The sequence below is a fragment of the Molothrus aeneus genome, chromosome 1 (genome assembly GCF_037042795.1).
Source record: "Molothrus aeneus isolate 106 chromosome 1, BPBGC_Maene_1.0, whole genome shotgun sequence".
In the NCBI taxonomy this organism is placed as follows: domain Eukaryota; kingdom Metazoa; phylum Chordata; class Aves; order Passeriformes; family Icteridae; genus Molothrus; species Molothrus aeneus.
In genome coordinates, this window is record NC_089646.1 from 148,123,709 (window position 1) to 148,149,394 (window position 25,686).

Consider the following 25,686-nt stretch of genomic DNA (forward strand, 5'->3'; position numbering starts at 1 on the left):
TAAAGAGCTAACTCAGTTTGGATGCAAGCCCTGAGAATAATCTTCCAATATTACAAAAAAAGAGTTTGCTGTTTAATATTCTCAATAAAATCAATATTCAAAATTTTGTCAGATGCATTCGACATATGTTCACAGAGTGCAACACCATGAGTCACTTTTCCCAAGGTTCATTGATTGCTACCACTGAAATGTAATGAGTTAGAGAAACAAATATTAAAAGAGCCTTTAAAAAATTACTCATAGCCCAAAGAGTATTCAGAATGGATCACATAAGAAAGTAGCTGTGTTATTTTATGGGGGTGTTTCTACATTTACAAACTCCACTGAGATTTGTCTTTTACCATTACAACTGGAATTCACAAAGTACCAGCAGTATAATTTCGCTGGGGGTAGATGCCCATTCAACCTCCAGCAACAAAATTAGTGTTAAGATTAAAACCACTTGAACCCCACAGCTGAGAACTTCCACACTAGATCAATAGCTTCAAATATATGAACCACATGGGGTAAAAACAAACATTAACTACAGGATCCAAAGAAAATCACTCAGGAAAACAAGTCAACAACTTACTTCAATTCCTTTCACATTCTGTTTGTGAGGCCAACCTACACTGGAGATTTTGTACAGGTCACCAGGTCCAAGAAGGCTGAGAAGTAAGTCTAGATTATACCTTCCATAAACTGGTCATTTCAAGGGTATTTAGGTAGAGGAATAAGTCTACTAAGAGAAAAACCCAAAACCACCAGCTTGTTCCAGAGGATTTTAAGGCAGAACTGAAGAGGGACCGAATAAATGTCAGGTGCCAGTAGGCTGCTCTTGTGAGATATAAAGCCTTTGAGCTATTACACAGGATTAAATGTGAACACAGCTGTGCAAATTTAGGTCAGAGCATTCCCAAAAAAAAAAAAAAAAAAAAAAAAAAAAAAAAAGAATGAAGAGCAGCCTCGATTTGTCCTCTGTTAGCACGTGCCTGTCAGGACACCAGTGCTGAGTTCAGCTCAGCAAAAAACACTATCTGCTTACACCACTTAATAATAACCTGCTGTTGGTATTGTGCAAAAAATGAAGCAGCAGGGGAAATTCAGACAGCAGTGGAGGAAGAGAAAAACTGAAGGAAAAAGGAGATAATACAAACTTTCCCCTGGACTACCTTCCCACTAATACATAATCCTCTCTTCTTCACGCCTTCCCTACGTGTTAATTCTCTGATTTATTTTCCTTATTTATGGCCTTCAAAAGAAAAAGATGTCTTAAAATTTTATGCACAACTGAGAGCTTAAATTCAAACTCCTCAGAACACCATCATCTTCAATCTTCAGCAGTTTTTGTGTCTTATTCCCACTGTTCACCTCAGTCTTTTTTTTTCTGATCTTCCTGTTGTCAGTCTTAGAAAGACAAAATGCATCAAAAGGCAGTAAGTTATTTGAAGCCTATTTAGGACACTCAGACAGAATTATCCATCATTCTCACATTTGACTGAGCTCTTCTTCCCAGTAAAGGGAGATATATTCTTCTCAGTCTGGGCTTTTTTGTTGGTTTCATACAGGAACTTAGGGCTCTTTACGGGACTGATCTTATTTTTTTCTCATGTACTTACAGAAGATCCCCACAATTTATTTTTATAATTATTTATTTTAAAGTTCTACTCCAGTTCATACCTGACTGAAGTCAAAACTGCTTGGACATAGGTCTATATGAAGTCTTTGGGAGTTTATCAGAATATTTGGCCACATTCAAAACTTTGGCAACAGCTAAAGGTCAATTCTGTCTGTCTTCTGAATTCTGATTGTTACAGCAACTTGATCAAGATCCTCCTTGTAAAAAGTCCTGTAACAGGTTCTCTAGGGCTGCAAAGGAGAGGTAAGAAGAGGAGTGAGATGCATCCTCTTGCAAGAGATATGGGGCAGCCTGATGCATGAGTAAAGGAGCTCTCTGCTTTGGAGCACAAACTGTTATGTTAATAGAGACATCACTAAAGAATCCAGGTAGGAAACAGAGGAGCTTGAACATCAGCCTGATGCTACAAACTAGTCACAGCTAATAAACTAGTGACAGCTATGACAGGGAAAGCCTACTGAGTTATATGTTTTCTTGGCACTGTTTTGACTGCATTTCCATTTCTGGTCATGAAAAATTTTATGGCACTGTCTAACTGTGCTGTAAACTCAACTGTCCTTGTCAGACTTTTAATGCTTATTTTGCATTTTGCATGATCAAATACACTGCAGAGTTTCTTGGACAAGGTATAGTCTCCTTCAGATGTTCTGAAGATGTTCTAAGTGAGCACATAGTCCACATTAACTGCATTGATTATGCTTGTTTGTGAAAAATTTAAAGCACAGACACTTGCCCATGAGATTTGTCTCACTAACTATAAATGTCTTCATATGTATGAGGTGTTTTTAGCCTCACTGTAGTGAGTGGGGATATAGAAAATGCCTTCAACAGGATTCATGTCACCATTGCTGGCTTCCAAGTGAGCTGAAAACAACTTCCCTAGGTGCAGACATATGAGCCATGTCCACATCTAGTTAGATGAATGTCAGTCATAATCAAATTCCACACATAAACAAGATTTTGAATGTGTGTGCAGAATCACTCATGGAAAGGGTGAGAGAGGTAATATGTATGCATCTCTATATATACAGTTGTACCTTATGTTAGACTTGATGATCTTGGAGGTCTTTTCTAACCTTAATGATTCTATAATTCTTATGTGTGCGGAAAAAGGAAAAAGGAAAAAAAAGCAAATCCTCAAAACTTGATGATACAATATGTTTTCCTTTCTTTGCCTGAAAACGTTTTGTCTTCTATCGTACATGTAGACATCCAGCTGGAATCAACAGTCAGATTATCACTGGATGGAAAGGTGCTCAGCACTCAGGAGATAGGAAATGTCAAAGATAAGGCTGGCCATGGACTCTCCATTATCTCCTTACTTAATGCACATGGATCAGGTTATGATCAGGCAATGATCAAAATCACTTCTGTCTCTTGCAGTGTTCAGGACATACAAGGTCTGGGAATTAATCTGGATACTACAGGTGACATTTTTTGGCTTTTCAGACTTCAAAAGACATAAGGGAGATAGAATATTGTAAAAAAGAGACGACTCTGCTGATCCAAGAAAATCTGTGCATATTTCACAAGTCAGGTTCTCTGTTGTCTTGTTCCCTTGAAACAAGTTTTGAGCAAGTTAAAGGCTCTTAATGCAGCCTGTTATATTCACTAAAATTATCTGAAGTTGCTAGAAATTAAACACTGTCAGCAGATGTTATATTTCATGTGGAGTCAGTGGAGCTATTGATGTTTGTAAGGAGCGATTGAACTGTTTGCAGTGCTGGACCAAAAGAGAACAGCACAACAAGAGCTGTTGTACCCTTACACACTGAACAAGAGCAGAATTCAGAGCCCTGGAAATCTGACAAGCAGCTGTGGTTCAATTACCATCACCAGAAATGCTTAAAGGCTGGGGCAGGGTGGGAAAATGTCCCTGGGAGTGTTCAAGGCCAGGCTGGATGGGGCTTGGAGCAACCTGGTCTTAGGGGAAGGTGTCCCTGCCCATGGCACAGGGGTGGGAGTAGATGATCTTCAAGGTCCCTTCCAATGCAAGCAATTCTATGATTCTAAAAGGATAAGGATGTTGGTGAGAAAATTTTGACAGAGATAGGTGGTCAGAGCAGCATCAGCAGAACCAGAGTCTTGGTATTACTGGAAAAGGGAATATTTGCAATACTGAAATTAATACAATATGGATTTACTTTCAGGCTCACAAAAAAAAAAAAAAAAAAAAAGAAAAACATTAAAAACAACTTTTCATCACTGTCCTCAGTTGTAAAATATTTAACAAATTGCACACAAACTTTGAGGCAGATATTTATTACAAGGGCCATTGAGTACAATAGTAAGTAAAGAAGCTGCAGACCATTTTCCATCATAACAGCTCTTTGGATAGGCAGTAACTATTGAACTGGGATGCAATTAAGGGAGGAACAGGTGCTGTTTTAGAGCAGTGTGGTTTAAGTACAGGCAATAAAATATGCAGAGCCTTAATCAGAATTTTGACTAGTTTTAAGTGCTTGGGGCCGTGTTGATATAAATAACTGCATCAGGTTCTCCTAGAGAGCAAGAGCTAAATTAAGTGGTTTACAAACAGAAGAAAAGGCTGATTTATTGGTCATGGCACTGCTTGATCTGTGACAAAAATAGAAAGGGCCAACTGTGCCACTGATAGATATAAAGCCAACACAACAGGGCCTGAGGTACAGCTGCTGAATACAGCAAGGCCAGCAGAGTCTATCAAAACAACAGGAAATAAATTTCTTTCACAAATTCAGCCCAGCGTCTTGGCAAGCTCCTCCAGAAGGTTTTGTGCAGCAAGTTTGCCTCACAGAAGGGCTGCATTCTTTTCTGAAGGCCACAACTCTCATTCCAGCTGCAGAACAGCTGTCCCTCAAGCTGTGCCTGTCATGCTAAAAGGATGCTGCTCAGTCACCTCAGGGAGCTGAGGTCCCTTCTCAAATGAGCAAAGGCTGGCAGGAGTCATGGTGAGCTTTTGAGGTCCAGCTGGACATGGAGATGGATTTCCTTTTAGAGTACTGGGGCCACTGGCAACCCATTAATTGTTGAAAATTCCTGATTCTCCACAGCACCTAAGTGTTAGCTTTGGTGTTGTCTTTAACAAGGGTACTTGAGTTGTAAAACAATCAGCTTCTGAAGAGGAAAGTGAGATTTTAACAAAACAGAGATACCCAGCTCGGGGCTTTTCCCCTGAAATACTTTTTGTGTGTGCCCAAGAACCTCCAGCTAAGTAAACTTGGGCAGCACAGACAGGGAATTTTCTAGAAAGGCAGGCACTGAGGCACCAGTACCACCATCCTGCCATGTCACCTCCATGTCCCCTGAAGTTCTGCTTTCCTGGCAGTGGCTGTGAACACTCTGGATGTCCATGGCACACAGAGGGTGCACATAAACCAGCAATGAACTGCAGTTTTCTGATGTTGCTGGTAGAAGAAATTTCATGAGGACATTCATACAAGGAAACCCACCAGGCACAGAAATCTGTAGACTTTGTGAGGACAAGGCTGGACTGGTACCACACCTGCATAACATTAAAGTGAAATTCTCCCTCTTAGATCCACTCCAGCTTCCTCCCTAATTTTGTTGACAGACTGTTATTCCTGACAAACAAAATAAAGAAGGGCTAATTTATCACCTGTTGTATTGTTTTTTGGGTTTTTATAACATCCTTTGCCAAAGCTCTATGCTCACATGGACATTCTATGCCTTATTGAAGAAATACTTAGAAAAACTAAGGGACATTAAATTTTTATTTTTGGTCACTGTCACATAGCAGTACTGAGTGTGGTTTTGGTACAATATAGCAGTGATGATAACTTTTACTAGTTTGTACAGTTTAAAATTAGTGATCTTGGAGCTTATTTAATTCCTTTTTGGCTTAGGTAATGAAGACACACAATTTCAATCAGCAGCCAGAATCAGACTGTGAACACACCAAATACTTCAATTTTGTAAAAATTTCAACACTTCCCATATAAATATTTATACTCAAATAAACATAACATGAGAAAAGATTCTAGGAAGCCATCAAATGAAAATTCTTCCAAGGCAAAATATTGCAAATTTGAAAGTTGTGGAGTAATTCTCCCAGTTACTTGCCTTTCCCACACTAAAATCCTGCTTTGTCATTTCAGGAATGAAGAAAGTTTTTCAGCACACATTCTCATGTCTTTAGAACATTAGATAGATTGCATAGATTAGGCATCCAGATATTTTAATAAAGTTTCAGAAAAAATCAGATGGAAAGATACAACTCTGCCGGGGAAAAATGAAATTAAACTGTTCTCTGCTAGACCTTTCTATATTATCTCAGCAAAATGAAGTAATGAACCCAGCACCATGACAAATTTGCAGCCAGCAAAGGTGTCATTTTGTTAAACTTGCTCCCATTTTGCTAATACGCTGCACATCCAGGAACAAGAATATCTCACGGAAAATATGTATCACACCAATATCTCGTACAGCACTAATTACACAATCTCACACCAAGCTGCTGAGCTAAAAACCAAACCAAAACAGTTCCTGGTGCTCCTGGCCAGGAATTCTCTAAGAACAAGACACCAGAAACAGAGAGGTTGTCCATGAGCAGAGGAAATTTCATCACTAAAGCTGGATCTGGGACAGCATTTTGGATGGAGGTTATTCATAGAAGGAATCTTATTCAAACAAGGCTGAGATGCAGCCCAAATTTTCAGTTTTATGCCAAACGATACTGTTCAGATTTCTATTGGCACATGGGAATTTACCAGATTATTTTCTTCTTTCCAGTTTAAAATAAAATGTAATTTTGAAAATTTTTGACAGCATTTCCTAATTAACTGAATTATCTATAGAGGACTAGCCTCCAAATTCTGGCATTGCTAATTTTTTGAGCTCCTTGTATTTACATACCTCACAGGGAACATCCATGATCTCTTAGGAATGAAGACTCAGCTTGTGAGAGGCACTAATTAACTAACAAATGTCAGGCTCAGATCAATCATCTATATTAAAACAAGCAGAGGATTTTTTCCTCCATCTCCAAACAAGACAGGTGTGAACTTGAAGTCAAGTGAATGTAGCTAACCAGAAAGCTGGTTCAGGTACATCAACATCTAAATAAAATTCCCTGACATGTGAATATCCCTGTTAAGAAAATGTTTATTTAGTACAAATAATAGCAAAAATCTGCTCTGTTCCTGTGGGATTTTCATAGCCTGGTTCTTGGCAACAGATTAATCATTCCTGGTGTCCCACAATCAAATTTTTAACCCTCACTGGTTTTGGGTTTTGTATTAGAAATACAGAGAACATCAGAGCACTCACAGAGCACTCAGTGCTATGTGCAGCTTCACAAACCCCAGCAGATATCTCAGATTTCCTATGGCCTCATTTTACCTCTGCTGTAGAAGGTCTAGCCAATTTTAAAATTCCATATGACTTTTGTTAGAGGCATAATTTTATTTCCAGAACTCACAGTAGAAGTGATGATGGGCCTGCAGAGCTGAAATGAGCTGAAACTACCTTCATGTGTGTATCTCACTTTGAATTTCAGACACTAGCTTGCTGTGCAAGCAAACATTTCAGTTTTGATCTGAAAATCAACAAAACACAAAGAACAGAGGGCCTCCAGGGTCTTCTTATTGCCTTTTTTAATGTAGTGGCATTTTATCTCTCATTTTACCCCCGGAGAATGCTTACATAGAAAGTATCTATGTAAGATACTTTGGGCAAAGGGTAATTTAGGACACATTGCAGACTCAAAAGCCAGAGTGTCAAAGTATTACTATTTTCACCAGACATGAAATTATTAAAGCTCTATTTTCAACGGCAATTAAACAGCTAGAGAGAAATTCCAAAGCCTAAACATAGATATCTGGTGTCATTTTATACCCCCTAAGATATAAATAAAGACAATTATTCCCAACTGTCAGTTTACCCACAATGTGGGTGAGTCCTGCTTTCTTTGGAAGCAGCAGCTCAATATCATATGAGGCGTCTTAAAGCCTCTCAAATGGCAACACACATTTATGATTAGGAGCTGAGTGTTTTTTCTAAAGTCTGCAAACAAATAAAACCTAGAAAGTGGCTGAACTCAGCCTGAAATAGCCACCCCAGTGAACTAATTCAGCCTCTACTGACTGCATCTCTTTTAGAAGTAATGGAACACTTGGATGGATACGCAGAGTGCCTTCACAACAGAATGGAGGTGCCTCAATGTGGGAATTCATCCCATCCTCAAACTGAAACCTATCTCACCTCTTTTAGGTACCTACACATGGCCTACTTGTCCACAAAAGGGGAAAAAAACCCCAAAAAAGTAGTAGATTCCCCATTTCTCTCCATCCATCTCACACTGAAATGGGTCACACCACTTGTTCTCACAGATTAGCAGGAGAATCTCAGTGCTTATCCCTGATGTGGCTTCTCAAGGAGAGAAGAGAATCCCACATCTGTAAAATGGGTACTGATCAAGGTGTAGGTACCTGCCTCTCAGACATACCACCAGACATCCACACATATCTTCAGCCACTTACCATTCATTTGGAACTCTAAATTTTAAATTCCTAGATTTCACTGCTGTCCAAAACACAACTGAAAGGCAATCCCCTTAAAGTACTCGGAATTTCAAATTATATACTCATAAGACAAAAGACTATTGCTAGGAATCTATATGCAACCGTGGCCTGCAGATGTTATATCTCAAGCAGAAAAATAAATAATAAGATTTAAAATTTGATTCAAGACTTTTATGTAGGGATGTCATGTATGGACATCACACTAATAACTCTTGGACGTTTAAATAAAATTTTTATTGTATTTTAAATAAAATTTTTATTGTATTTATGTTTGCCTAATTTCTAAGGGCTTAATTGAATAGAAAGGTAAGAATAAATAATATCACAAAACATCCCAGATGCAACAGGAATTATGCTATTAAACTAAGCCCTGTCCACTCACAGGTAGAAGTTCCTTTCACCTAAGTCCCAACTGCATTTTTTGCTTATAATTTTCCAATGCCACATAGTCTGTTTCAGACCAATTTCCGGTTTTGATGCTATAAAATATCTGTTTTCCTCAGCTGATAGAAAGTAATCAGATATATGTACACTGAAGAGCACTTTGGTGCTCCTCTGGGTTTAAGAAATGTGAATTATTGTTGGAGCAAAGTAGCAAAGCAGCAAGTCACTTCTTCCCCAGGAGTGATGGTCTGTCATCCTGGGCAAGAAAATATAGAGGGTTATTTTCTCCTACTCATGTTATCATCACCAACATCAGTTTTTAGTGCCTCACACAAGATCCCTTTCTTGCAAAAAAAAAAAAAAAAAGATTAAAAATCTGAGAAAAATGGTGTGATATGAAGGGGAAAGCCTCAACACATCTTTGGAGTTTTAATCACAATCGTGAACTTGATGTATTGAAGAAACATTCATCCTGGATTTCTGGTTTCATCCTCCTATTAGCAGCCAGACATCCATGAAATGTAATTCTCACACAGTGCTGAAAATGAGGAAAACAGACTGTACACACAACTGCGGCAGGCACATGATTCCATTGGGCCATAAATAGCAAGTAGTGAAATGTTCTGTTCTCCTGCATTTGAACAAATATCACTATGAGGCAGATGAAGACAGGAGACCCAAGTATTTACACTTGTGTCATGAGGAAAATGCAGTCGTGTTTCCACCCTGACTGCAGAGACAGATGATGGCAGAGCAACTCCTGAGTGTTTCATGGTTTATAACAGCTGAGCACCACACAGCCTGCTAGCAAAAAAATAAAATTGGGCCAGGATTGACATTTTACCTGGTCTAGAATCTCACTCTGATCCTGCAAAGGAGGGTCAGCATTGACTGGGGCAGGGTCCTGTTTGCAGGACTCAGCTCCCACAGGATGAAGGCTGCTCCAGCACTCTTTACTTCATATTTATATGCAGAAATGGGCCATCTGTGTGTCTTCTGAGATAAAATTTTGGCAGCAAAGACAACATCACACACTGAGTAATAGCCCAGTGATTCCTGGAATATACTGACTGCAATAAAAGTAAGGATGTTGGGTAAAATTCTGGTTATACTGGTGTCAACAGAACAGTTTTGTGAATGTTAAACAGCTATTTGGGGATATCAGAAAAATGAGAAAATAGAAACCACTGTATCTGTCTTGTTAAAGTTGCATCTGAGGTCACTGTTAAGACTTTATCAACACTATGTACACTGGAAAGACCAGAATAACATTATTATTTTCATGATCTAGATTCTCACAAAAATTCTCACAGAGCATGCAAAACATCAAGTGATCTTTGATATGATACCTGTGAAATTTAAAAGCAACTTCAGGACTGTAGCAATAAAATCTTTGCAGCATAACACATTTAACATGGTACACCCTTGGCACAATGAAGACTTTCACATTTACCCCTCTTTCCAGTTGTCTCTCCCTTAGATAGAACTACTTTCAATAATTTACATGCTAATTGTAATTTTTTGTTTGTTTATTTTTCAGGATAGAAAGCTTGTTTCTCTTTCCATGGTCAAATTAAGGATATACTAAGGCACATGATATGTTTCATCTGAAACCTACTCATTGCACATAATCTTATTACATGCCCATGCTAAGCCAGAAAAAAAAAAATAATGTCTGTGTCTGTAAAAGTAAAAAATAACTTCAATTCTGCACTTCACTTATAAAACATTACAAATTTGGCCATCCATAAAACTTTCTCCAGAAAAGGTTTCCCCTCTCATCCAAAGCAGCAAAATGGCTATTTTCAAAGTTTTTTGCATATGACTACATGTCACTATTAAGATCAGGAGATACAAATGACTCTGAAAAATTACAAAGAGTGTTCTCACGAACCTGTCAAGCTGAATGGGTTTGTGGGCTGATACTGTACAAAGAACATTAATTATCAAACAGCATGGAACCTGAAAAACATGGCATCTGGAATATTTCTCATCAGTCAGGTGTTCAGGCAGTGAATAGTGGTGCAGCTTGAGATCAAGGGGGTTTGTACCTACTCATACCACTGGAAGATGTTTCTCACTGTATGTTTAAAATATCTTGTCCTTTTCTGTTCTTGCATGATAAGCCATTATTTCTGCAGCCAAGGCTTCTTAAAAACATGATTTCTGTGTCAGAGAGATAAAAATACCCCTGACACATGTAGATTTCATTTAGAAAAGCATCAGAAGATTCACAGTTTGAGCTGGAATTTATTATTGATCCTTTCAGCTCAATGCCAATTTGAAATTGTACTCTGAAAAAATACATTTTCCTTAGTCAAACACTTACAGCAGTATTAAGAAAAATATAAACCCACACAATTTTAAAATGAACCACTATTTTTCCAAATATGTTATGGATTCACTATTTGACATATAGATGAAAAAAATGGCTAGGAATTTGTTTTGGATAAGAATTTGCAAAACATGCATTTTCTTATTTTTAGTTTCTATTTGTCTGAAAAAAAATTAATTTCTGTCTTGAGAGCACCACACTGCAGTTGGAGACCAACTGTAATAAGGCCTATAGAGACAGAGTAACAATATGTAATTAACCCTTGGAACCTGACAAAACACTTTTAATTCTGAAGGAATTATTTTGTTGTGAAGAAAAATCAGCATGATTCCGATTCAGATGGATAGGAAAATTTCAGCACAAAAACTAAACTTCATTTTGTTTATAGATTTTTTTTAATAACAAAATGCACAGATTTCTCAAACATTTAAAATTCAGAAGCTCAGAATTGCTTGGGTATTTATAGCAGTACTATGCTAAAATTAAGCTTAGGAACGTGTCTATTTGCTTGCTTTCTTCCATTGCATCCAGAGCAATGGTAAAACCTGAAATTATGTCCACTGACATAACTTTGGCTGGGCTGAGCACCCATGTTGCCATTTCTCAGTGGAATGGGAGAGGGCAGCTTTAAAACATGCAACATTCTGACCATGCTCCTGGATTGTCCTAATCTAGAAAGCATCTTCTGGACATGTTTAGAGCACATGAAAAAGTGCAAACTACATTCCAAATACAGAGTCTGGGGGTGATTTCACCCCAAACCCAAAATGCTGGTTGCAAAGGCTGGAAAGGGAGAGGGTTTAGGGACTGAGGGAAACACCCTAGGGAGCAACGTGGAGATATATGTGGCTCAAACACAGTCAACACTCATTTAACTACTCTATGTCCCACCCTGTGCCTTGCCTGGCAGCTCCTAAATGTAAATTAATTCTTTTGGCTCCAACAGTTTAGCAGTCCTTGTCTGTCACTCTCAGCCCTCAAACAGAAGTTTGCCTGCTGGAGCACAAGCTGCAGAAGATATATGTGCTGGGAGTTTCCAATAAACTTCTTTAGCAAAAAAATCACTTTCATCAATATCTTGTCTAATAAACAGAACTCTGAAGTGAAGACAGATACCCTCCAGCCCTACTCTCCTTGGCTGGTGGGGAAAATCTTGCCATGGAGGGACAGAGGATACATGAGCATGACTGAGTCTTTAGCCCTCAGACATCTCATTACAGCCATTCATCTGTCAAGGACTTCATCAGCTGAAACTCCACCACTTTAGATGCCAACAAAAATTCTTACTCATATCCTTTATCCCTAAACTTTCTAAAATTTGGCTATTTTGAAAGAAAAACTATAAATGAAGAGAGAGTAGGACTTACTTTCCTGGGGAATATCATTTTTGGCAGCAGGCACAGTTAGGAAGCTGCAGCTGCAAGTTCCAGTCTTTGTACACCTCATTTACGACACAGCCTTTCTCTGGAATAATCCTTTTAGTGATGTTACAGCTGTTAGGGTTGTAATTCTACAGAACCAGCATATCACAGACTCCCTCTGAAATCACCAGCCATTTCAGAGGTATAAAAGAACACATTGGGTTGCAGTGGGAATTCAGTACACTAGAAAGCTTGTGAGGAAGCCTGCTTTTTAACAAGTATGTTTTCAAAGAGTCTGATTTTACAAGGCTAGTTTGTGAACTGCTGGCTAAGCAGCCAGGTGGTGCAGCTGATTCCAGATATAGCAAGTCTTAAAAATTACAACATCAATGTATAAAAATAAGATGAGAAAAATATAAACTCTGAAGTGGAGAAAAATTAATTTCCATGCTTCAGATAATTTTGGAGGTTGCCTAAAAGGACTCTGGAGTCTGTCAGTAGCAACTGACCATGTGTGGCCTCTTCTGAGCAAATTTATGAATGTTCTTGCATAAAGAGTCTTGCAGAATCACAGAATTCTGGAATATCCTGAGTTGGAAGGGACCACAAGGATCATTGTGTCCAACTCCCAGCCTCACAGCCTCACACTGGACAACCTTAAGAATTCCACCATGTGATTGAGAGCCTTGTCCAAACACTTCTTGAGCTCTGTCAGGCTGGTGCTGTGACCACTGCCCTGTGGGAGCCTGTTCCAGTGCCCAACCACCTTCTGGGGATAGAAACTTCCTTATATCCAACCTAAACCTCCTGGGACATAATTTCAGGCCATTGCCTCGGGTCCTGTCACTGTCACCAGTGAGAAGAGATCAGTGCCTGCCCCTTCTCTTCCCCTCAGGAGGAAGCTGTAGCCTGTGATGTGCTGTTCCCTCAATCTCCTCTTCTCCAGGCTGAACAAACCAAGTGACCTCAACCACTTCTCACTTTAGAGAATTAGTTTTGTTAACTGCTAAGGATCTTGAGGATTCCTTCTCCCCTGAGCATTTTTCCTCATCAACTGACATGGAAATTTCGCTTCTACAGAAAAGTTCATCTGAGTTTGACTTGACTTTTACTTAAATCAAGGACAGGTTGAACATTAAACACAGCTTGTGTTTTGACAAGAGAGCATGTCAAACCAGGTGTCAGCAGAAGGGGAAATCCTCTCTTATTCCATAAGGAAGATACAATAGAGAAGCCAATATACAGCTGGGAAGTACATACCAGGCAAAGGATGATACTACAGAGATAACAACAACAACAACAAGGTACAATAATCTTTTAGGATCTAAAGGTAAGTACCTTTCAAAGAGCTATTTAGTGGATTATCCTAAAATCCTCACTATCAGCATGTAGGTCATTTAATCCAGAGTCAGGGAAAGTCTCCAGACACAAAAAGTACCAAAATAAAGGGGAATGAAAAAAAAAATTAGAGTACTATGAGCTGTAGAGGCACAGTACATAAGCACACACATGGACATGCATCACCTCTGCTCACAGAGCAAAACAGCTTCACCTCTGATCTTATTTCAACCACCAGAAGCAAATCTGATCTCAGAAGCATTCTTCAGCAGGAGCATAAAGATGATAATTGAAAGTTTATTACTTAACACTTGGCAAAGCTATTTCCCATGGCAATTTGATAAATACCTTGACTTTTCTGCCCGTCATAACCCCAGACATTTATTGCCTCATTTGCTATAACAAACGTTCAGTTATCTCCCGACTACCCAGCTCACATTTAACAGACCATGCAGAGGGAATGCTGCCACTGTAGAAAAAAAGCACGGATGGGACTGGAATTTCAGGTGGCAGGAGAGACATCAGCTTTTCAGAGAACTGCAACCCATCTTAAACTAGAAAAGCTGCTGAGTTGACGCAGAAATCCTGATTAAACAGGCTGGGGGAAGCAGAGGGTCCTTTCTCCTGGTTGAGTCTCTCCTTACTCTTTCCAAGTCATAGAGAGGGCAGAGACCCACACCTCCATGCAATGCCATAGGGCAGCCAGAAGGAATCATCATGGGTCACCTCACTGGGACTGTTCACATTAAGTATTTATTGCTTTATTTACTCCAAACCAGTCCTTGATTAGGCAAGGTCATCTTAGACAGCAGGGCTTGCAATAAAAAAATTACTGGGGTAGGGAAACCCAGCCTCAGAGCAGATAATGTGCCTCCAGAGCAGTGGGATTTTTATGGCCGAAAGGATAAACAGAATGTGGGCTGACACTGCCATCAGTCTGAGTTCTCTCTGCTCTGTGATGAATTAATGAATTAATTGCTTGGAGGCACAGGGCACTGAAACAAGACAGGGCTCTCCTCCCCTGTGTGGGGCATCAGGGCCAGCATGTTCCCAGCCAGCAATGGAAAATATGCATTTTGAAGCTGAGGGCATTTTGGAGAAGAGACAGAAAAATAACCTGATACTTACTTGGGAATTATGGGGAAAATGTTGCCATTAGCAAAGGGCATTAGCTTCAGTAAGGTTGTGCACCTCACTCACTGCAGCTCACTCCAATCTCCAGGTATTTGGGATCATCAGGTGTATTATTGTGCCACCTGCAAGGTACAACCTGCCCTTCTTACAGTGTCTGCTTATGCAGGTGGAGGGCAAATCTGTCCCAAGTCACCTCTCAGTGACAATAGGTGGCAGCTGTGGCACCAATATGGGTAGTGCCCACAATTCTAGCACCCTCCACATCTGGAGAGGTTGTATCTTTTATAAAAGGAAGTGAAATGGAACAAATTCCCAAGTTAATGAAAAGAGAAATGGAATTTTCCAACAGAAAGCAGATAATACTCATAAAACCATCAAGGTGGAAAAGACCTCCAAAATCATCAAGTCCAGCCTCCAACCAAGTACCATCACACCCATTAAACCATTTTGCAAAGTGTGCCAGGTCTACTCATACTTTGAGCACTTCCCAAGATGGTGACTCCACCACTTCCCTGGTATCCTGTTCCAATGTTTAACACTGAAACAGTGAAGAAGTTTTTCCTAATATCCAACCTGAACATCTCCTGGTGAAATGTGAGATCATTTCCCTTTGTCCTATCACTAGTTGCATGTGAGAAAAGGAAAAACATACATGGGAGATGATTGCAGTGGAAAATTTCAGGCCTCTTGTTTCCAGAGCTCACCTTGGTGCTTGGGTGCTTCCAGCACCTGAGAAAAGATGAAAGGACCTCAAAGAAACCAATGGATTACAATTTCCTATGGAGCCAGTATTAGAAGTTTATTCTTTGGTCTGCATTTCTCTGATATTATTCCAATTAGCTGCATTATGATGGAGGTGCCTGGAGGCTCAATTATTTCAGTTCACCAGGGATGCCTGCTGTATTAATTTTTAAACAATACATTTTAAATATTTACTGAAGTTGTTAAGAACCTGCAATAAGATGCCAAACTGCCCTTAACAAGAAGGATTCAATGGTTTTCTAAAAAGTTCTGTTTGTTTTATCATTCAGCCACAGTTCAAAATTTAAGGGGAAATATTAACCTATCTTTGTAATAACTCTCCAACCTGAAAAAAATTTGTGAGGTGGGTTTTGGTTTTTTTTTTTTTCATTTCCTTTATCTGTACATTTCACCTGGAAACATTTCTGGTGAGAGAATTCATTATTTTAGTGATAAATTCCACACCTTAGATTAAGAGAAAGGAGAGGGCAAAGACAAAGAACAGGTAAAATTATGAAAATGCAATTAATTTCCAAATATTTTGTTCCTTTCTTGAAATTCCAGGTCTCAGATGCAATTGGATATAGAAATATATATGTACCCTTATATTATATAATATATCCAATATATTTCTATATTGGATATAGATATATATATGTACCTTCTGCTATATAAAGGCAAAACAGGAGGAAAAAATAGATTTGTAAGTTTTAAAGGTTATGTAATAAACAAAATTATTTAATTCTGAAGTTTAAAAGCAAGTAACAGAAGTGTTTATATACTCCTATGTATATATTTTGATCAGAGATTTGAATTAGTGTTCAGAGAGGCTGTGGGATCTCCATCCATGCAGTTACTTGAAAATCACCTGGAAACGTCCCTGAGCAATCTGACCTAATTTTGCAGGTGGCTATTCTCTAAGCAAGATGTTTTGGGTGACTTTTAGAAGTTATGTTAAATCAGTCTATGATTCTATGTCTATAAATGATAAAACATCTTGGAATACCTTTGGTGAAATAACAAAGCATGGTGTGCATCTCCAAGAAGGAAACCCATTTGGTCAACCCCTCCTGCAGGCCCAAATTTCTCTGTGGATTTAGAGATGCAGAGAGAGAAAGTGACAGAGGCAAGGACATGGCTGGAGGGGGACCCTGAGCAGTGTTCTTCATAGGCTAAATATTACAAAAGCAATATTAACTCATTCATCAGAGAAAAAAGTTAGATTTTGAATCAAAATCAATGGCAAATTTAGGAGCTTCCTATGGCAGACTTTCCATGGAACAATCTTAAACAAGGTTTTTCTTCTTCTTTTTTGAGAGGTATAGAGAATTTTTTTCTGTTACTGTTTTTTTAAGAAATTATTTTTCCATTGCTGATGTGTTTCAATAGGTTTCAGTTCTACTGTTTATTTCCCCTTCTCAAAAGTCAATTTCATCACAATCAACACTTACTTGAAACATTGCTACCTTTTGTGATAAAAGCAGCATTTTTCCAATAGGAAAATATTTCTTGACAATTTTTTCCCCTCAGCTTGATCTGTAATATTTATTCACCACATTTGTGGTGTGTTGACCTTGGCTGAATGCAGGGGCACATCAAAGCCAGACCATCACTTCCCTCCTCGGCTGGCCAGGGCAGGAAGAAATTAAGATGGAACCTCGTGGGTTGAGATAAGGACAGAGAGAAATCACTCACCAGTGACCATCATGAGCAAAACAGATGTGACTTGGGAAAAAATTTACGTTATTACAAATCAAATCAGAGTACGATAATAAGAAAAAAACCTAAATCTTAAAACACCTTCACCGCCACCCTTTCTCTCTTCCCAGGTTCAACTTTACTTCCAATTTCTCAGCAGTGCAGGAGGATGGGGAACAGGGGAATGAGGATTGTGGTCAGTTCCTCACATGTTGTTTTGGCTGCTCCTTCCTCCTCAGTGAGAGGATCCCTCAGACCGTTCCCCTATTATGTGGGGTCCCTCCCAGGAGAGACATCCTTCATGTCCCCCCTGAGTCCTTTCCACATCTTTCATGAACTGCTGCAGCATCGGTCCCCTGAGGGATCGCAAATTATGGCAGCAAACAGGACAGCACAGGCTCTCCACGGGCTCACAGCCTCCTTTGGACACATCCACCTGCTCTGGAGTGGGATCTCCCATGAACTGCTGGTGGATCTCTGCTCTTTCCCCATGGACCCCACCTTGAGCTGGAGGGGAACCTCTGCTCCAGCACCTGGAGTACCTCTTCCCCTTCCTCTCCCAACCCTGGTGTTTCCAGAGTTGTTGCTCTCACATATTATCATCACTCCTATCTCTGGCTGCAGTCAGATAGGATTTTTCCCCTACTTCTTAAGTACATTATCCCAAAGGTGCTTCCACCATCACTGATGACCTCATCTTTGGGCAGCTGTGGGTCCCTCTTAGAGCTGCCAGGGCCTGGATCTGTCAGGCATGGAGGAAGCTTCTGACTACACCCCTGCAGCTCCCCTGCTACCAGAAAAACCCAGTACAGCCTGCTCAGTCACTGTGGCACCAGTGCACAATGGGCACCAAATGAAAATGGAAAGAACCTAAGAACAAAATGCTCATCTGGCCTGAAGCAGGGGAGATGAAATCAAAAGATCTCTGCTCAATTACATATAAGGGCCAAAACTGTAATGTACAAGATTTCTAGCAAGCTCTCAAAACCAGCCACTTCTTTCTGTTAAAGGAATCACATCTTAACCATTAATGGGAAAATCTTCTTATCTTCTAACTCAGCTCTGCAGAGTCATTTCTCACTTGTTTCGCTGTCTGCTTATCTAAGTATTTCTATTCATATGCCTTTTTGATATCAACATTCCCAAGCTAATTTAGTAGGCTTTCTTGGTTCACAGATGAGGAATTGCATGGGTTTGGCAGGACTGAGCATTCAACAGTTAGAAGTGACTCCTCATGGTGGTCTATGTTATTTTGATTGATATGGGCAAATCCAATGACCTGCGCCTGATGCTGAAAGCAGCCCAGTATTAGGTCCAGCACAGTTTTAGTCTAAGTAAGGTGTTGCTCAAAACACTCAGGGTTTATACAAAAAGCAGGTTAAATACTTGATGTATGAGTTCTGTCATTTTTTCTGCAGTAAGAAACTTCCCTACAACAGTTTTCTCTGTCCATGAGAACTCTGCATAAACAACAGAGAATCAATCACCTTATATTCAAGTAGAAGTTGATAACATCAGACAAAATATTTAGTTTAGGTGACAAAGGCACAAAATGCAGCAAAGTAAATTATGATCACAGGTAAGGGAAATATTTACTCTGGGTGGTTTCACTTTGGTAACTTGCCCAGAGAGCTGATGGAATCTCAATCTCTAGAGATATTTTAAAACTCTTCAGGACATGGCCCTGTGCAACTGAGAATATCTTCAAAGGCCTCACTGCCTTGGGCCTGGGATAGGCCAGTTCTCCAGGTGTGCCTTCCATCTGAAATTAGTAATGATATGACAAAGCTTTGCAGTCCCTTGCAGCCATGACATGCTGACAGACAGCTAAATCTAGTCATGGTGCCTGACTGTAAATCTACAGCATAAAGATGATCCCTCCCAAGAGGCACAGCTAAATCAGGGCATTTAAAACTGCACATCTGTGTTGTTACAACAGAAAGAATAAAAGGGGAAAGGGTATTTGTGCTGTATTTGCTGGCATATGTAGAGAAATTTCATCAACTATAGAGAAACTCACCAACTGTGGAGAAATTCCACAGCAGAGATACCGTGATTTCTCTGCTCTGTAATTTCAGAGCAGAATTAAATTAATAACTCATCAGTCATAACTGTAAGAAAAAAATCAGCAAGTGTTACACAAAGGCTATCAGGTCCACCTCCTCAATGTCCTTTCCTTATACTCCAGGACTCTGCAACATCCCAAACACAACCTGAGAACAATCAGACAAGCAGGATGGGCGGTAAGCGCTGTCTCAAGAGGGGAGTAGGTGGGAGTGCTGCAGCTTCCTGAGCTTTCACAGCAGGGCCCTGGCAAACACCTCCACAGAGCTGCTCCCAGCTGAGAGACTCACAGCTGGCACAGACCCACCTGAATCTCTCTGTGCTCCTGAGCCCTGCAGGCCTGGGTGCAGGAGGGGAATAAAGCAGTGCCTGGAGAGGAGCCTAGGATGGAGAGGAGCACTGCAGGCTGCTGTTACAAGCACAGGGGGCTTTGGCCTGGGAGATGCAGGGGTCAGGCTGTAAATGTGATGGACTGCAGGATGCACAAGCCAAGGGACACTTCCTGCTCCTTGCCTCATATTGCCCATGTCAGCCAGGCTGTAAAGTTAGGGGTAAGAGCAGGAGGGGAAGGAATGAGATTGAAAGTCCTGATGTCATTGGTGCAGGGCTGACTAAAGAAAAAGACTGTTAGGGTTGTATATGTGGTCATATATAACCTATATGACCACATTAAATCCATACCTGTGCTTATACGCTGCAGCAATATGGACTAATTAATAGACTTGGTCAGGCCTGAAAAAAATCTCCACAGTATTCTAGCACTTTCTGTATTTACATTTTAAGCCTAATTTAAAAAAAATATTGAGAGACGGTGAAACCTGAAAGTACTGACTAATACCTTTCATTTTCTTACTTGACAGAGCTTTCTTTTAAATTGTAGGAAAGCATTATCTCTGGAATAAAAACTTAGATTAAATGTGTTAATTGTAAATTTACTATTTTTCTCCATTGGTACCATCTATAGGCTGGCCTTTGCAGCAGAAAGATCAGAACCTTTCTCTTTGGCACTCCTCAAAATTTGTGTTGAGAAAGAGACGAACAAAGAGTCTAAAGAAGGAAGAATGAGAAGACTGGAAGGTGATATAAGTTTCCTGGCAGGGTAATAGAAAAATCAACCTACATGAACATGTTATTCATCTTGTCAACCTACCCTTCACCACTCTTAAAGCATGTAGGAATAGAGATAAAATACATCTGAATGTGTTAAAAATACTAGCAGAATTTTTTTTTTATCTTCTCCAAGTTTTAATAGAAGAAAGATCTCTATTCCATATAAAATAATAAATTTGGAGGGGTTGCAAGACACATTGTCTCCAACTGCACTGTCATTAATGTTTAATTTTTTAAAATAAAAAACAGGACCATTTTAGTAAATCATAAAAAGCCAGTTTAAAACTTGAAGCCCACCACAACCCTGGCAAACTTCTCTCCTGTGAGAAGGGAGATTAATTTCTGTTCTGGGTACCCTTCTCTAGAGATCAAACCATCTGAATAGAGTATTAAAAAATTCCCAAAATCTCATGGATGGCACTTGAGCTTTGATGTTACTTAACTCTGAATGTGAGGGGAGGCGTGGGGGCTGCACCTGTAAGAGCAGTGCAGGCAGAGCAGAGTTTTTCTGTCTCTGCTCACCTCTCCTTTAAAGAGCTTCTGAACACCTGCAGCTCACATTAACTGCAATTTGTGGAAGCCAAACCAGTCTCGAAATCAGCCCCAATGCCCACAAAACAACGTGCGTTAAAATGAAGCACTCTGGTACTTCAACATCAGCAAGTCACTAATAATCTAAATAACTAATAATTACTGAAAACCACCAGTATACAGCCCACCTGAAAGGCTTCTATTGCTGAAATACCAAGCAATCAAATGCCTCACTCTTTCAACATCTAATTTAGCTTAATATGCTATCTGCACATCTGCTTTTTCAAAAAGCTATTAAACAAATTATATTGTAATTTTTTTTTTTTAAACAACCCACCAATTCAGAATTTACTTGCATTCCTCTGTATAATTTTTGTGCCAGGAATAGACTGAAATACTGATAAAGCCCATTTAGGAGCTATTCACTGTTGCTAAGAGGATATCAACACAACTGTTAGCCAGAACCAGTCATGGCAGAGAATAAGAGAATAATGTTTCTGTGGATTTTTTGTCTAGCTTCATAGCCTAAATCAAAGGAACAATAGAAGCTATTTTCCTTTGTGTTAAAATTTCCCATTAGTTGTTCAATGTCATTTAGTCAGTTGAACTGGAATTTGTTGTAAACAAATCCACCAGTGAGCTGTTTTAGTGCAGTCAATAAATCACCATTAGCCTCATATAGGAAATCAAATATGATTTTCAAAATGCAGCACGAGCACTGGTGTTCACTATAACGAGCATGTAGTTACCTACATAACAAATGTGGGATCACATCAGCTCTAACACACACAAGGTTACTGTGTCTGCAGAAGAGCAGGATGGTGCTTGAATTCCCATTCCAACTTGTGTGTACCTGCACATGGCAAATGTTGGAAGTTTCAGAAGGCAATTTACTTGTCACACACATCCCCAGCTGCCAAGGTGACTTAGCAATGCATTTTGATAATGCTTTAAGGAGACCTCCAGAACTTTAGATTTGCACAGTAATGTTGAAGGAGCTTGAGTCCATTCCTTTAAAATCTTCATTTCTGGTGTGGTGCCTTTATACTGTGATACAAGTTTGTCAAGGCTGTGTGTGCAGCCTTCCTTCTCTGGAACTCTCCCTGCCCTCTGATATCATCCTTTTTTTACTATGCTGGTAAGAAAAGTACACAAGTGCTCTGAGCTGAAACTCAAGAAGGGAAGAAAAATCAACCTTTCAAAACTGGATTCTGTAATGTATGATTTTCACATATATTTTTTAATATTTTTGATTTCTAACTAGCGAAGTGGTTATTTATTTTAATTTTTCATGCAGCAATAGGAAAGAAAAATAGGACTTAAATTTGGAATTCTTTTACTACAAACTTCCAAAATTAACAATATGTTTTGGTTTTTTGGTTGTTGTTTTTTTGGGGTTTTTTGTTTGGTTGGTTGGTTTTTTGGTTTTTGGGGTTTTTTTTGTTTGTTTGTTTTTGTTTTGTTTTATTTGGCTTTGTTCATTTTACCTGAGTTGAAAGCATCCAAGGCATTGTCAGGAGACAGAAAGTCCCCCAGGGTTTTTAAGAATACTGGCACTTTCCTATCAACACTAACCACTGGACATTAAAATGATGACATTTTAATCATCTCACCATTTTAATGTCCAGTGGTTAGTGTTGATAGGAAAGTGCCAGTATTCTTAAAAATGTTGTAGAATGCAGAGCAAAGTGCTGAACTTGACTTTTCTTGCATAAAGCAAACATCATGGGGCTCATCTCTTTCAAAATAGTGGTGAGCTATGATATATAAACTTACTTTTTAGTAAATTACTTACTTAGATGTGCAACATTTATTTTAAAATAGGTAGGATTTTTTTTTTTTTAAGAAAAGAGTAAAGACAAAGATATATTTATTTCTTCTATTAAAAGTGAAAAGTGAAGAAGACTAAAGGAGAAATGGAAAAGGCAGAATGTGTCACCTGACATGTGGATGATTCCCCCATCTGTGAATTTAGGTACAGATGGCCCAGGGAGGTCTTGGAGTCTCATTCTCTGGAAACATTCCCAACCTACCTGGATGTGTTCCTGTGTCACCTGCTTCAGATGACCCTGCCTTGGCAGGGGGTTGGACTGGAAGATCTCCAGGGGCCCCTTCCAGCCCTGGAAATTCAGTGATTCTGTGATATATAACCTATATGACCACATACTACCTGTATGGCTACAAACAGGATTATAGGAGCATCTTTTTGTTTCCTTCTTGTGAGGTGCTGGCTCTGCTGTTGCTGTTGTTTCCTTATTGTTTAGCTGCCATCTGAAGATCTAAAAAGAACTGGTTTCATGTGAGACAACCAAACAAAAAAAAACTTTAAAAAGGAAAGAAAAGCCAATTTTCTATGGTCAACGTCATGTGTGCAAAAAATATTGTTAATTTTGGAAGTTTGTTGTAAAAGCATTCCAATTTTAATTCCTATTTTTTTCTTTCCTATTTCTGCATGAAAGATTGAAATAAACAACCATTTTACTATTTAGAAATTAAAAATATTAAGAAAGATATGTGAAAATAATACATTACAGAATCCAGTTTTGAGAAGTTGATTTTTTTTTCTCTTCTTGAGTTTTAGCTCAAAGCACTTTTATACTTTTCTTACCAGCATAGTAACAATATTCTCAGGGAAAAGAATGATTTCAGAGGGCAGGGAGAGTTCCAGGACCAGAGAAAGAAGGCTGCACACACAGCCTTGACAAACTTGTATCACAGAATAAAGGCACCACACCAAAAATTAGGATTTTAAAGGAATGGACTCAAGTCCCTTCTACCTTTCCCTTACATATGAGCACTATATTTTAAATGACAGAAAAATTGCAAGCTCTCCACTTTAAAACCCTCAGACCAACAAGCCACAACAGCAGACAACAGGAAATGTGAATACTGGCTCAGCCTGAGCTGCAGGAACAAGATCTGAAAGATACCACCCTTCTTTGGCTCTGGTACACATGAAAATTGACCTTAGCAGCTGTGCTTTATTGGCCTGCACACAAATGGCACAACTGGGTGAACAGGACTCTGTGCAGGAGGAGAAATGAGTTGTTGTTTCCCCCTTTTTCCATGCTAAAATTCTCCCTCCACCCTGAGGAAATTCCATCTCTTGGCTTGATGAGTCAGAGCAAAAAAAAAGAGCAAAAAAAAAGAGGAAAAGAAAAATAAATTCTCCCTTTTCAGTGTATTTGATATGTGAGAAATCAATATTCAGCCATGGACTGCATCTGATCTGCAACCTCAAACCCAATAATCCACTCTTGATGCTTCACCAGGATTTTAGTAAAGGAAGGGCAAGCTTAGCCCTTGCACCAGATAATGTGTCAACCTGGAATGCCAACATGGAGATATGAATTCAGGCATCTAACCAATAAAGACGGGAGATGAAACATCGTGGAGCTTGTCTTGAAGTACCCACTATGATTCTGTTTTATATAAATTCATAATTAAAATCTTAATTTTTCCATACACAGTCAACACCTGAATGCATCAAAGCAACTCCCATCTCCTTCTTCCCAGGAATTTTCACACTAAAATATATAAAGTTCTTACATTTTGAAACATATAAAGTTCCAGCTGTGTGGAGTGAGTGGATTATTATACCTTAATGCAGCAAGAAATGCACACAGGAGGGATCTACACGCTGCACTTTGTGAAGTCAACATCTTCATTCCTCTCTGCATGCCAGCAGCCCAGAATGTTCTGTCACTACAAAAAGGTTGGCTAAATGTTTTAATAGGGAGCAATTTGTACTTCTGCAGTCCTCAGGAGGGAGACAGAATAGCTGGGTATTTAAAAATTGCAAGTAAGATGTGAAGATATATAGAATTTAAAGATTTCCTTAGTGAAGTGACCACAGGCATGGGAATACAAATGGCTGAGGATGAGGCTTAGTCAAGGCATGTTTGCTACAGACTAAGGGAAGAAATGTAGAGTCACAGAATGGTTGGAAGGGACCTTCAAGATCATCTTGTTCCAACCCCCTGCCATGGGCAGGGAAACTTTTCAGCAGAACACAGTACTCAAAGCCCCATCTAACCTTGAACACTTCCAGGGATGGGGCAGCCACAACTTCTCACACCATATTTCTACCAACACATGTGCATACAGCCAAAAATACATCTGCACAAAATCATACATCCATTTAGATTTATATGTTGTGAGTACAGGAGAATTCTTTATGTCATTCCCATGCTTGCTTTTTCTATGGTATCTAATGGCAAAATCTAAATGTTTTGAAGACCATATTCCTGTTGTTCATGAGCATGGCTAGCAATCCTCATGACAGAAGAGGTAATATTGGAGTTTTTTCCCACAGCTGAGCCACAGTGTCTGAAAATATCCCGTGTTTCCCCAAAGCATAGAGAGTTGGTGAATGAAGACTTGTATAAACACGACAAATGTATGTCAATACTGAAAAGCAGACCCTGCGGCTTTAAGAATGGGTTTTTTTGTCATTGGTGCTGAAAATATTTCAAACTGCAGCCAGGAAGTTTAGGCTGTAGTTTCATCTCCCACTTCACCAAGCCTTGGTACTTGCCACTGAGGGAGGAGCCCTTTAAAAAGTTGCTCACATCCAACCCCTTAAAGGCCATCCTCAAGTTTAATGACCCTGACAAAAATGAACAATGTTGAAACAAGTTATAGAAGAAAAATCAGTTAGAATTCTAAGTACATCTCTACTAAAACCTGGGCTCCTGCAGCAAGCCTTGTCAGTACCAAACTCTCTGCCTTTCTCTATAAGAATTGTTCAAAACCAGCATAAATCTCACAAATGTGATTATTGTTCCAGAATCACAGAGAATATTTCTTGCTTTGGACTTTCTTTTTTTTTTTTTTTTAAATGTTTCATTT

At 39.3% G+C, this 25,686-nt stretch overlaps 1 protein-coding gene across 1 annotated transcript in view; it reads right to left on the minus strand.

Annotated features, from left to right (window-relative positions):
• FAM135B (family with sequence similarity 135 member B) overlaps nt 1–25,686 on the minus strand; it is a 192,249-nt gene that overhangs the window by 136,234 nt on the left and 30,329 nt on the right. The gene's annotated exons all lie outside the window — the stretch shown is intronic.